Here is a 14522-nt window from a genome sequence, read left to right as displayed (position 1 = left end):
TATTCTAGTTAAGCTATAATGGGTATAGACCGGCATGGGGGATGGGGGACAGGGTCTTGATTCTTGAGTAATCGTGTCCCTCAGAAAGCCATGGGAGGTAGCACAAATATGTGCTTTTTGGGAACTTCAGGTCTGCAGGAAAACAGGATATAGGTTAATGGAAAACGAGAAACTTTAGGGATGAACTAGACAGTAACGAACTACAGGAAACAGGATATAGGTTAATGGAAAATGAGAAGCTATCTGGAGAAACTAAAGTATATAGGAGAGAAGTAGGAACGAGAAAGCGTTACCTTTGCGGGAGGCAGGGTGTATATCAATGGCTCGGCTGTGAAAGCACTGGACAGACATCAGCCTAGGAAGGAAACCGTCTATCGCGGTACATCTAAACTTCTCCAGTGTCCTAGGTACAGAATAATTTACCTCCTTGAAGTTGCTCCGCCCCAACAAGCCTGAGAGATGTTTGCGGCAGATTAACAAGGGGCTCTTAATTTGAGAGAGATACGGGGATCAGAGAAAAAGGCCAGAGGCTGTCAGACCATACTTATCTGCGGGGCTCTCCGGCCCTCAGCAGGATTAGGCCTGCATCAGTTCAAACCTTAACCTAGTGGGGTAACGCCCTCGACCAACCTCACGGCTCCCAACAGGAATTCAGACCCTGTCCCCTGCAACGTTCAATCTGTAAACATAAATTGCAGGTATCTATTACATTCAAAATGGTCAATCTTTAATTTTTCCATATTAGAATGCATTTTGGAGACAAATATTAAAATGGAGACAAAAGTGACAGATGAAGAAACTTGAAATACCAAAGACTAAAAACTTTCCATTGAGATAAAGAAAACTGACTCCGTACTTTTGTCATTGCTGTTGTTCCTTCTGTTTGCCTAAGTACTTTTAAAGAATTAAGTTGTCACTACTTAGGATCATATTTTCTTAGGTGGGTGGTAAGGTACTCCTCCAGCACGGATGCTAGGGTAAACCGTCTCTGTTTGATGGGTGAGAGGATATGTTTAAAGAGAAGCTAGGTGAGTTACAAGCTTCAGTAGCTAAACCTGTTTAATGCTTTATTTAACAAGAAGTAGAAGAAATGTTACCTGCATAACTCTTTTAATGAAGGAAAAAACCTTTATTCTCAAAATGCCTTATTTTAGTCATTACGAATTACGCTAAACACACACAAAGGATTTTCTTAGCTGTTCCCACAACCAAAGGCAAAATATACTGGAATGATTTAAATCGTGTAATAAACAAAGGATATAAGATATAAAAACAACTCTAAAATAGCAGGGAAAATGAACTCATTTTAAAATTGGTCTTTAGCAGGTGTAATGAAGAAGATAAATTCGAACAATTAGGAACTAATGAAGACTTTGTAAAAATTGCTATTTTCAAAGAATAAGTGAAAAAATGCTTGGAAAACATGGACATGTATTAAGCAATAGGTCTGAATGACAAATGCCCTAGGCTATTAGGGAAATTAGTCAAGAAACTTAATTAACTTACAATGATTTTTTAAAACTCTTATAATAGATTGGATACTGGCAACATGGTACCCATCTTCAGAAAAAGATTAGAAAGAATGAGCTCAGAAATTAACAGGTGGTAATTTTTTCACTAATCATATTAATTACTAATAAAATCATCAGGTTAAAATTCAGTGCATGAGAGAAAGATCGTGGCATCAGAATCATAATAATCATGAGCATATTAAAATAGAAAAGTACACAAAACAAAACAAATTTTATTCTTTTTTCCCTCAATATCACTGAAATACAGAGGGGAAAAAATAAAATTTATATTGACTATTGAGTAAGTATTTTGTTAATAATTTTGGAATGTGAGAAATCAAATATTCCGTTGCCAAATTCCTTTTAACTGACTCATTCAGAAGTTCAGCTATGTAAAATGATGTGTCATCAGCAAGGGAAATTGATCGTTAATCTTCACAGAAATTGATCATTAATCTTCTCTAGTGAGAGGTCACAATAGTTGACCAGTCTATATCCTATACTAATGATGTCAAGAATAAACATTGTGAAATTTGGTTGTGTCTCAACAGTGAGGGCAATTTTAAGATTTCAACGTTCGTACCATTGGGAATTTGTGGTTAGCCTTGGTATGAGTAGAAAGAGAGTGAATCTTAAAACCTCAAAGACAGGGGAAAAAAGAGCTTTAAATGGGAAAATTGGAGACCAGTATTTGAAAGGAAACAAAGTCTTTAATGAAGATAAATGGGTGGATAAAAGCAAGTGATCAGTGGAAGAAGGATGTTCCCCAGCCAGTGGCAAACCTAATGAATTATTCACTAAATCCAGGCGAGGGGCTGCTGGGAGCTGTCCTCTTCTCCCTCTGTGGTTACTGGCAAGGCAATGGCTGTGCCCAGACCCAACTTACTGCACCCTGGGCCCAGCCTTCAGGCGAGTCAGACTGTGGCAGGTTTGGGGGAATTACCTTCGTATTGTGGAAATAGACAATATGTCCACCTATGTAAGGGGAAAATTAGAGCCGGATGGCACGGACTGATATCACAGTGCCACCTTGCATCATATTAAATCATATTGAGGTTCGAGACTCATAGTAATTTTCTTCCCACCTCCAAACCATGAAAAGTAGAAGACTTTCTCTACAAAAAAAAAAAAAACAAACAAAAAAAAAAACAAAAAACATAAAACAAAAAAAAAAAAAATCAAGACAAAACAAAACGAACCTGAATATGTTGTTAATTCATCCTCTAATCTTGGACAGATCTTTTCATTTCAATGAGCCCCGTTTTTCATTTGTAAAATAGAGACGATTCTTCGAAAGACCTTCTTAACAAGGTGAGTGAGGAGATTAATTACATCAGTAATTTACATAGTAAAGTCATTCATAAATTTTTACTTGCAATATGCATTATTTTCTATGTTCACATTCTGGCTAGATCATATTTATACCCCTCCTCAGAGTATTAACATATACACGGACCCGTGTAACAAGCATTGTGCGTCCCAGTCCTGTGCTCCTGTAAAGAACAGTTCTTTGCCCTCGAACTGATATTCCAAGTGAGTGGGTGATATTACAGCACAATTACGACAATGGACCTAATCTTTTTCTTTGGTGGGTGTACTTGGGAGATCTCTTATTCCAGTCTTAGGTCAAGGAAGACTTCCTGAAGGGAGTGACATCCAAGATGAGAACTAGAGGATATATGAAGTTTAGAGAACTGAGAGAAGGTTTTGTGGAAGGAGCATAACCTGGACAGAATAAACAACACAGCAAAGAGCCAGAGGAGACCTTCACAGAAGATTTCTGGAGCTGTGCACCATCCAGTTGAGATCAATGGAATAGCATATCCCGTAGGTAAGGCGGGATGAAAGACTTATGGAAACCAAATCTTGAACGGTCATATACAACATACAACAGAATCTGGACCTCTCCCAGAGGGTGACGGCCGCTGTTAAAGGTTTTAAGTGCCGTCACAGTGCTCTGAATGATCAGATTAGCATTACTAAGGACTGGATTAAGGATTTAGATTAGAAAGATTGTGGGAACCCAGAGGAAATACAGTAGCCAAATGTTCCTGAGGTTTTACTGCAACACACCCACACTCATTTACATATTGTTTAGGTCTGTTTCAGGGCCACAGGGACAGAGCTGAGTGGTCAAGACAGAGACTGTCCCCCAAAGCCAAAAATATGATCAGTCACTGACCAAAAATGTTTGCCAACCCTTGATCCAAGGAAAAAATAGTAGGAATGGAAAGAAGGCATTGCAGAAATATCAAGGAGCTGAAATTGGACACATTATGACCGATTAAACATGGAGTAGGAAGACAAGTCAAAGATGTCTAATGTGGGTTGGATGAACAGGTGATAAATGAGCTCTATCTGAGACCTTATCTTTGTGAATGTTCAACTACTATGAAGGACTCATCTCTCTGATAATCACAGCTCAGGACAGCATACACATACCACACTACAGTATCTTCAACCTACGAAAACTCTCATTCATATGGTTCAACACCTAAATGAAATAAGCCAGTATTGGGGGTTGAATTGAAGTTGGAATGAATACTATTTTCCAAATAATGTTGAACTCGTGCCTTCAAATTTGATTTCATTTTCCTTGAATGGATCTCATAGCTGTTTGTGGCACCGCCTAGGCATCCTGGGCAAACCCTTGCAAGTCTCAGTTTTCTCACTTGCAAAATCACTACTTGTATTATCCCAGCATCTAAAGGTTCATACATTAATTATCTGTATCCTGAGGATTTTTAATTAATTTGCAACAGAGGAAAAGAGGGAAAAAGATGCTTGAGGTGGCTGTTTATCTGACTAAGAAATAAAACATCAAGGGGGGACCCATATTAGAAGGGAAATATTAGTGAGCTGAAAAGGAAAATTCCAAGACTAGGTACTTGCAAGGCACGTGTCCAGGCTAGTCTATAACCAGACTAGATACACACTATGGTTAGTCGGTTTATGCTTTTAAAAGGAGGAATGTGGAAGCCTCTTTCATGGCCTATTTCTGGGCTTTCTAATATTTCTAATGCCATGTTCATTCATCTGTATTGAGAAGTTCAGCACAATTACTGATTTGTTTCAGTGTAGTTGTCGTGTCAACTGACCAATAAGTATATTGGAAAGACTGGGTCAGTCAACTGAGATATAAACCTTGGTAAGCTTCTTTGATTTTTGATGTTCTGGAGACTCTTCCTTCTGGAAGTTTCCTTTGCCTTATTCTTTTCTTAGTATGTCCTGATAGAAGAAGAAAGAAGGGAAGGATGTTTTGTGGTATGATACACTTGGTTGGTTCTAAAGGCAATTTTCCGCTTTCAGAAGAGGAGCTGGGAGTGAAAAAGTTACATATACACAGGAGGAGGGTTGTCTCTTGCTTGTCTATTACTCCAGCACTTACGCATTTGCATTTAAAACCCAGAGCACAAACATTCTGAGTCAGGATCAATTTTGCTGTAAATCAGTTGGGTAGATCCAGAGCCAAGGCACACTGGCAGCCAAGGTACCTGTTAAGGGAGATGATAAATTGAGTCCTTAAGTCCTTGGCAGAGGAGCTGACTTAGAGGTAAGAGATAAGAAAATGAGTTTGCAATAGAATCTCTAATGATTCGTTGGGATGGAAATCAGAAGGTCTTCGGCAGTCTTGATTACACTTTTTTTTTTATTCTCTTGGCAACTCATTTGGTACATCAGCATATTTTGCAACTTCCCCCCACCCCAGTCCCTTCGGTTACTCCTTTTGCTTGAGTGGGCAGTAAATAACAAGGAGAACTAGGGACAATTAACTATTATTGTAGCCCTATGACTAATGAAAATTCGTACATTGCACTTTGGGGGAAAATGTACTTATTAACATGCCTGTGGGGGGTAGGTTAATGTTGCTATTTCAACGTTGCTTAGGAGAAACCGAAGTAGAATAACTTACCCAAGGTTAGCCAGCAATCTGTGGCAGTGAGAACGGGAGCGGAGTTCCTCCCAGCAATGGCCCCAAGCTGCCTTGGGAAGAAAGTCAAGGGTACCTGCAGCAGCCTCTGGCCACACCCCAGACTCCAAACCCGGGACCCATCTGCGCCCTGAAGCTGCTTAGCTGGCTAACCAGAAATTCACAGATAGACTAAAAAAATCACATCTTGATGCTCCAAGTCTCTTCACATGTTTTCACACATTTATTTGATCATTCATTTTGGAGGATTTTTGAACCCGATAAAAACTTCACAACCCCGAAAAGAAAGTTTTAATAATGATGTGACAATCGGCAGGTTAAGGTGCAAGTCCGTGAGCCATCCAATCACGCTGTCGCTTATCTCTGAATTAATTCAGCCAAAATTGATGGAACATTTGCTGCGGAGTTCAGGGTAGCTGTGGTACGAGACTTAATAGGCGCTGTACCAGTAGAGAGGGAGCGGATTTTACATGGCATGGAAAAGAGGATTTCATCCGGTAGTTAAGGGTAAGGTGAGACTTGATTCACTTTTCTTGACTGGTTCTGGCAACAGTGTGGAGGGGAGGGGAGCAGAGAAGCTGGGGAAGTAGCCTTTTTCTGAGAAAGATGAAAAGAACTTGAATAGACCCTCGGCCATGGGTATGGAGATTTGAAGAAAGATTATAAGAGACATCAGTGTTCACAGGACAAACAGACAAGAAGGCATGAGTGACTGAACATTGGAGGCAAGAGAAAGAGGGGGTGTAGGGTGACGTCTGGGTTGGAGAATGGGGTTGGAAGGCAGTGCTGTCTGGTGAGACTGGAATCACGCGAGGGAAATCAGGAGGGTACTGCATGGGGTGCAGCAGATCCAAGGATGGAAAATGTCTTTACTTTGAAATCTGGGCAGTTTGGATTCCTGCAGACATCTAAGAAATAATTTCCAATAAGCAGCTTACTCTACGGGTCTAGACCTCAAGGTACAAGAGGTGTAACAAAGATTTGATGGTCTGGGCATCTTGGGGGCTCAGTCATCAAGCATCTGCCTTCAACTCAGGTAATGATCCCAGGGTCCTGGGATGGAGCCCCACATCAGGCTCCCTGTTCAGCGGGAAGTCTGCTTCTCCCTCTCCCACTCCCCCTGCTTGTGTTCCTCTCTTGCTCTCTCTCTCTCTCTCTCTCTCTGCGTCAAATAAATAAATCTTTAAAAAAAAAACAAAAAACAAAAAACAAAAAAGCGAAGACCAGATGGTCATCCTAATGCAGTGGACACAGGCACCTTGGCTGACCTTGATTCTTCACCCAGCAGGGGATGACCCTGAGTAACGGTTATAATTCTACAGTCATTCATTTGTTCTTTCACTTTATTTGTCTTTAATGTTTTTTTTAAGCCATGAAGAAATCTAATGATCTTAGCAAGTACTGTGAAAAACATGCAGTCCGATATCAAGATGTGTCTAATAAACTCTGATATATTTTTATAGGCAACTCACAGATGCTTCCCCATCTTTCCTTTATTTCTAATGGTTTCCCTGAGTATTTTTGACATTTGCCCTCCGCCTCATGGGGGTCGTTAAGATAAAGTGCCTTACAGGCTGCAGAGCGTTACACAAAAGTAAAGCATTTAAATGGTCGTAGTAATGACGGTGATTAGACTTTATACACTTTATAGACTTTAGAAATCATTTAACACAATGTCTTCGCGCCACAAATATTCAATCAATATTATTTGTCTTAGCCATTTCAATGGACCCAACTGCTTCCAGCAGCCCCAGCACAATAAAACCAGAGTGGCACTAATAATCAAATTACTAGTTGTAAGAAATCAATTCTAAAAATTCCATTCGCTTTGCATTGATTTGCCCTTGACAGTATTCTAAGAGTTTCTTTCTGGTTCTGTTAATTCTGTTCCGTGTACCAAGATGAGGCTTTTTATTTTTAATACGAGATTTGTTTGTTGGAGTATGTCCACTGAAATAAGCCCAAAGTTGCATAATATTAAGTTTTGAAAAATAAAATTGAAAATCCAGAATTTTAGTAGAATTCTGATAGGTCTATTCCAGTTTAGCCCGGAAGATCATCTTTAAAATAAACAAGCCCTCATTTGTCTATGAGTCCTGAAAAGGAAAGCGCCAGTCGGGCAACTACATACAGGCTCATAGCGACACCAAGTGGTACCATATTGGAAATGTTTTTAGACTTTCTCAAACTTCTGCGGGAAATTACCTGGGAAAATGGTTGTCGTGACCCGCATAATCTGGAGCCTGGCTCTAAATGGATGGAGATTTTTCAATTATAATTACCACCAGTGCTTCCGCATTGAAAATCTTGTCTCCAGCCCAGACCCAGAGTTAAAAAGAATATTCCATATGGACCACCATGATTAATATAGAAATGAGCATCATTAAAGTAGCTTGTCTTTTTGGAAATGAGAGGGCCGGTGTTGTGACTTCCTTCCACAGGGGTAGCCGCTGCCCCTCGTGATGAGTGATATGATGGGAAGGTTAATTGAATAAGGTCAAATCCTTCTTTGCTGCTTATTAGGTATATGATTTGTAGCCCGTTATGTAAAATCTCTCATTAGTAAGTTTTTTTCCCATCTCTAAAATGGGGAGACTTAAACTCATTAGTACTAGGGGAGCCTGGTTATAGAAGGATCCGTTACCAGTTTCAGAGAGCTGGGCTCTTCTGGTCTTACCTTTCCCCAGGGATGCTCTTTCAGACTCTCCAGGTTGCAAAGCGCTCCAGTGAGGGGGTATTGGAGGGCAAGAAGCAGAGAGGAAACCCCTGTTTGGCCAGCATCCACAGGTGCGAGGATATGACGCATCACAGAATATAAATCAGATGATGGGGTTCATGTTCACATGAGACAGAATGGGAAGCAATGCGAATAAAGAAGTCGTGAGAGGAGAGACCCTAAAAGGCCACATCACTTGAACTAGATTTGATCACGAAGGCCCTGAAGAGCAAAGAATGGTATGAAAGTGCTTGCTTTTTTTTACATTATAACCCTAAAAACAGTTTAGGATTGGGGAGGGAGTGGATGAGCCTAGAGTGGGGGAACAAGGAGGGGCTGAGTGGACGGCAGGTGCACTGCGGGGTGTTGGGTTGATTGAATGTGGGGGCAGAAGAGAGGTGGACACCAGGGATGCTGGTTAGGTTTCTCCTGTTGGCTCTTGGCAATGATGTTCTGTTAGGCGAAAGTCTCACGGCCTAGAGCAAGGCTCAGAACAGACCATGGGAAGGGAGGAGTGGTAAACGTCGGAGACTCTTCCCGGTTCTCATGCTCACTGGGCTTTCTCCACCCCTAACTGAGGACTAGAACCACCTGGATTTGTGCTACCGGACCCTTAATCCAAAACTGTTCAATAAACTGTTATAATGGGTTAGGCAGTGCTCTAGGTGTTGGACAAGTCATAAATTCTTGGGTCTTGGATTCCACAGGATGGAGGTAGCATTTAGAATATGCCTAAAACCCCTCCCTGTTCAAATGTTGAATCTCTGTGACTTTCTAATAAATCCCTTCTTAATCACTTGCACCCTTACCAGTAACAAAATTTGTTTATCTCTCACGCTCATCACCCATAATATTTCTCTCTGCTCCCTACCTATAAAGGTAAGAAAATTATCCTTATTCAATCTCCCCCTGAAAGCAGAAGTATCAGAGGTTCGGGGTATTCTAGAAAAAACCTGATTTCAACCAGAACAATCCTGAGTTTAAATGGGGCGGAGTGGGGGGTGGAACTGATCTCAAACCTGTTTCTCAGAAAACACACTTGCCCGGTTCAGCATCTGGGGGGGGAGATGACCTATGTGGAGGCAGCTAGAAAGATTTCTTCTGTACCTTCTGGAACACTTTGTGACCCACAGGATCAGCAAGGCCTCCCCCTGCTGAAGGACCCTGTGGCCTGCTTCACTCACCAGCGATGCTTGTCAGGAAGAGATGACCAGGTCAGCTGTCCCTTCTGCCTCCAGACCCAGGCCCCCAGGCCACTCCTGGGGAAGATGCATATAAGGTGTTGAATATAAATAAGTTTACTTCCAAACAGAGGCACTAAACCAAGAGGAGACAAAGCCCCAGGGCAGTTTTTCTCCTCCAAACCCTGGTCCTCTAATTGAATGCTGCTCTATTTATGGGAGAGTGGGAGACTGCCCAGAGACCTTGATTAGGACAGGAGCAGGCTTGCCGAAACCCTTTTCTCTGTCAGGAGCAGCAGCCGGGGAGAACTGTTAGCAAAGGCCTTCATTCTGTTGAGAGAAACTTCAAAGACCCCAAATGAGGAAAGAAGTGTCACTGGGAAATGTTGAAATGACAAATAGCAGTATTTCCACTGACAAAAGATGAAGATGAAACAAATGTTAGAACAGAAAACATGATTTTATTTTGCCATGCTCTCTCTGGAAAACTGTCATCAAAGTCTTTAACTGAAATGGAAAAGGTGTCGGTATAACGAGCACACGAGAGCCAACTTAGATTTCTAACAATGAAAGTCATCTTTGAAATAACAAAAGCTTACAAAGTAATGAAACATCTCAGTGAAGAAAGTAAAGCGCATGGCCGCGAGTTAGTCTTGGGCTACACGTTTATTAGGCAATGTTCGAGCTGGAAGGTACTTAGGGATCATCTGGGCAAACCCTTTCTCCTTACAAAGGAGGAGACTCTGAACCCAAAGGACTCTAAATAACTTGCTCAAGGTCATATAACTAGTTAGTAACTTCTGGATTGCTGGCAGCTGCTTCCTCTCCATCCATGGAGCCAATCTCTGGAGCCTTCTCTCTGCAAATTCATCTTTGCCCAGTTATTGAGGTGGCCCTGATCAGGGCTGAAGGTCAAGGTCCCCGGATACTGGCACCTAGAAGGGGCCTCGCTGTCTTTGATCCACTCTGCATTGTGTTGGTGAGCTGCGCACAGACTGGCCCAGACAGGCTCGGTATTGGGAGTCAGCAAATGCTGAGGAACAGGGCCCAGGGAGACAGTGGTTCCAGCTGGCTCCATGTCCCCTACTTTTCTGCTGCAAAGTGATAAGCAAGCTAGAACTGCTCTCTGGGGAATGTGAACTCCTTTGTAAAGAAATGTTGAAAATCCGGCCCGAGAGAAGAGATTTTAATGTGGATGCTAGAGTCCCAGAGGAGAAATCATCTGGTTCTGAACTTTGAGAGTTAAGTAGGAGGCAGAAGGGTGGAGTCTGTGGGGAACGGGGCAGCCAGGCCGGACCTGTCTGCCTATGTGCCCTCTGGGACAGATGCAAGTTGACACACTTTTCCACAAACATGAGTCATCTCAACTAAGCACACTTTTTGATGGGAAGCCTACTGAAGACACATGTAACAGTAGAGATAACCAAGCGAGTTGCCTACGCCAATAACCCAAATTATACATGACTTGATAGGAACGGACAAATTTTACAACGAACTTTGAAGAATATCATTGGTTTACTATAAAGAACAGTGCTGACCAACTCTCAGAAGACCTGATCTGGAGGAAACAATTTAGACAAGAACATTAAAAATTCCAATCAGTATTGTTCGCTAATTCCAGAACTCATCACACATACTCAAGTACGCATGTGCGCGCACATACGCACACACATACAGGCTAATATGAAAAAGAAATTATAAAAAAAGGCTAGAAAGTATGTTTGTGAAATTTAAAACATAATTATCCAAAAAAATCAATAGAGGGACTAGGAGAAAATATTCAGAAAATCTTTCTGGCCTTAAGAATAACAAACAGAAAAGCCGAACTGTCCATGATCAATTCAGAGAGTTCAACAACAGATGCTGATGCCCTCTAGACAGGAAGATAGAATAGAAAGAAATAATCACATCGATTGTACCACAATCCATCAATTCTAAAATGATCTCAGCTCTAAAATGTATTGTTATTTCATGTATTGCTAAGGAAATAAAGGCTGTGCCAGTTGCATTAGGATACAATACCTTATTTCACTTGAATTTTTATTTTATAAATATGTAAAGAGTTCTTTGGGGTGTATTTCCATGTATATTTTATTATATCTTATACTTGTTCGAATGTAAAACTAAATATTTGCAAAATAAATTACAAAATAACCTTGAAGCCTGTTCAGAATTTGTCTCTTTAAATAATTATGAGGCTTAAAAGCATAGATACTCATGGTGTTTTGTCACAGTGTTTATTGGGCCATCAAGAACTTTGGTATGTGGCCATTACCAAACACCACCAAACGTGAGCAGACAGCATTAGCTAGCCTCTGTAGGATTCTCTTCCAGGCTGCTGACCCCCCTTCTGCAAGCTTCAGTGCTGACATGTGATGGGTAATCCTAGCACACCTTCTTCTACTTGCCCTTGCTTAAGTTCTGTAAATCTGGTCACTGCTTTGCAACAGAATGGGAGGTTTTTACTCACTCCACCAAACATTAAGGGTTTGCTTCTCTGAGATCAGATTTCACATCACTGTTCCACTATAATAATTTTTGGCATTCACAGTAATTTTTTCATGCCAAGTAGTAATATAATCTTCAAAAACTAATGGCAACTATACGCAACACATATAAACACCAATAACTTGAAATGAAAAAATAAAAAACTGTGACTGAACACGAGAACAGAATGACAATGTTTTGCAAATATTTAATTTTTAATTAATATTTAATCTTACTTTCGGAAATGTAAAGATGTACAAAAATGGCTCCTCCTGTGAAGTACAGTATAGTATTGAACTTATTCATCTGGTTTTTATTATTTGTTTTTTTCTGTGTCCATTTGTCCGGTATTGAAAGAGCCAAATTGAAGTTTAAATTTATCTTCACTGTGAATTGTACCCTTTTCTGTATCAAGTGACAGCATTTCTTCCTTTCATTTCCTTAGAGTCTAGTTTTTCTGATATTAATAGCTTGACTTCTACTGTCCTTTTGTTTAAATTTGCCTGATACATTTCTGCTCACTTTATGTCACTTTATTTGAGATATGATCATTGAAAACCACATTTGGCAAAATACTGCTCTTCATTTTCAATCTGAGAAATTTTTGTCTTTTAATAGGGAAGTTACATTAAGTTTGATTATTAAACTTAACAGACCTGCTTTCTTAGCTGACAACATCGTTATCACACTATATTATACCATGATTTCTCTATTCTTTTGTTAAATTTCTTTTCACTGTGAAACATATCATACACACCATGGATATACCAATGGATATATTTAACAATTAATAGTAAACTTAATAAACATCTAATATCCACCACCTGGCTTAAGAAACTGAATATCATGAAAAACTTTGAAGCTTTCTGTTGACCTAATTGATCACATTCTATTCCTCCCTGAATTTAATAGTATCCTGTATTTTGCATTAAAAATTCCTCAATTTTTATAGCTTTACTACGTGTATATATCTCTTAACAGCAAAATGATCAGTTTGCCTACTGTTTAACTTTGTGCAAATGCAATTGACACTTGTTATTTTTGCTCTGCATTCTGTTTTATGCTGACAGCTGTGATTAACTCATTTTCCCCAATATGTGGTATTCCATACAAATTTGTACAACCTCCAGAAGACACCAGTACATTACGATCTATAAGAAAAGGTGCTAACAATGTGAATAGTGCCCCAGAGTTAAGCAAGGTGATGACCCTGATTCCACTGTATGAATACAACATGACTTATTCATTTAAGTAATTCAGCATTTTTCCTAGGGGGTTTTTCAACTTTTTTTTTTCTTGCTCTGAGCTACAATATTGCTATGAGCATTATTTTATATGTCTCTTGAACATTTCATTTCTCTAGCAGCAACCTGAGAGTGGGGTATCTGGTCATAGCATATAAATAAATAAATAGCAATAGTGAATTGTGCTTCTCCTCCTAATCTGTCTTTTTGTTAAAGAGTCTCAGTGAAAAACCTAAGGTGGGTAGAGGTCAAGTTTTCTTGCCCTCCAAAAGCATAAAATGGACTGGACTTCCATTGCTGGCTTGGAAAATGGAAGAAGGAGAAAGAACCCAGTGACCGCTAACAAGGAAATAGGAATTCGGCATTTGCAACCACGTTGAGCTCAATGCTGCTGGTAACCTGAATGTCCCCAAAATGTATTCTCCCTCAGAGTCCCTCCAAGGAGACAGGCAGCCCTGCTGGCGCTCTGACTTTGACCTTGTAAGACTGGTCAGAGCCAAGTCTACTGACCTACAGAACCATGAACCACGAGACAACAAATCCACATTGCTTAAGCCTCTGAGTCACTGGTAACCCATCAAGGCAGCAAGAGGAAACCAAGAGAGTAGGTGTTTTGCTTATGGTAATTTTATTGGTCCAGATCCTTTTAAATAACTGGATTGAGGGGCACCTGGGTGGCTCAGTAAAGCCTCTGCCTTCGGCTCAGGTCATGATCTCGGGGTCCTGGGATCGAGTCCCACATCGGGCTTTCTGCTCAGCCGGGAGCCTGCTTCCTCCTCTCTCTCTGCTTCTCTGCCCACTTGTGATCTCTCTGCCTGTCAAATAAATAAATTTTTTTTAAAAACTTAAAAAAAAATAACTGGATTGATGCTATTTTCAGTTGATTTTTTTCTAGTTGTGTTTATCTTTGACTGATGGAAGGAAGCCATTAAGTAAGACCTATCACTCTTGATTAATGCCAAAACAGGTTGATAGAAAACAGACACTTGATGCTCTTCTAAGCTTCATATTATCACTTCCTCTGATTTATCCGTAGGGTTTCACAAAGAGCTAGGATGTCAGTCAGTTCATTCTAGGATAACTAAGTGATAAAAGGGTCAATCCCTCTGTGATCTCTAATGTCTACTTGAATTTGCTTTCTTTCATTAATGATATTGAGCATCTTTGCATAGGTTTCTTGCCTTCCTCCATTTTCTTCTTCATGAAGTAGCTCAAGCCTTCACCCTTTTTTCCATTGGCTTGCCATTTTCTTACTGAATTCTTTCATGAAAACATTTTATGTTTTGGATATTTATCTTTTAATGGCTAAACATGTTAAGCTATCATCTCCTGGTTTGAACCTTTATTTTTATAATTGTTATCAGGTATTTTAAATGTATTTTAGTGTAGTTGATTTTGTCAATTGTTTGCCTTGTTTTGCTTTTTATATATTATTTAAGATATCTTTCCCTT

Source organism: Meles meles, chromosome 12 (genome assembly GCF_922984935.1).
Source record: "Meles meles chromosome 12, mMelMel3.1 paternal haplotype, whole genome shotgun sequence".
Taxonomy (NCBI): domain Eukaryota; kingdom Metazoa; phylum Chordata; class Mammalia; order Carnivora; family Mustelidae; genus Meles; species Meles meles.
The sequence above is the reverse complement of the archived record's forward strand: the minus strand, read 5'-3'. Positions refer to the sequence as shown.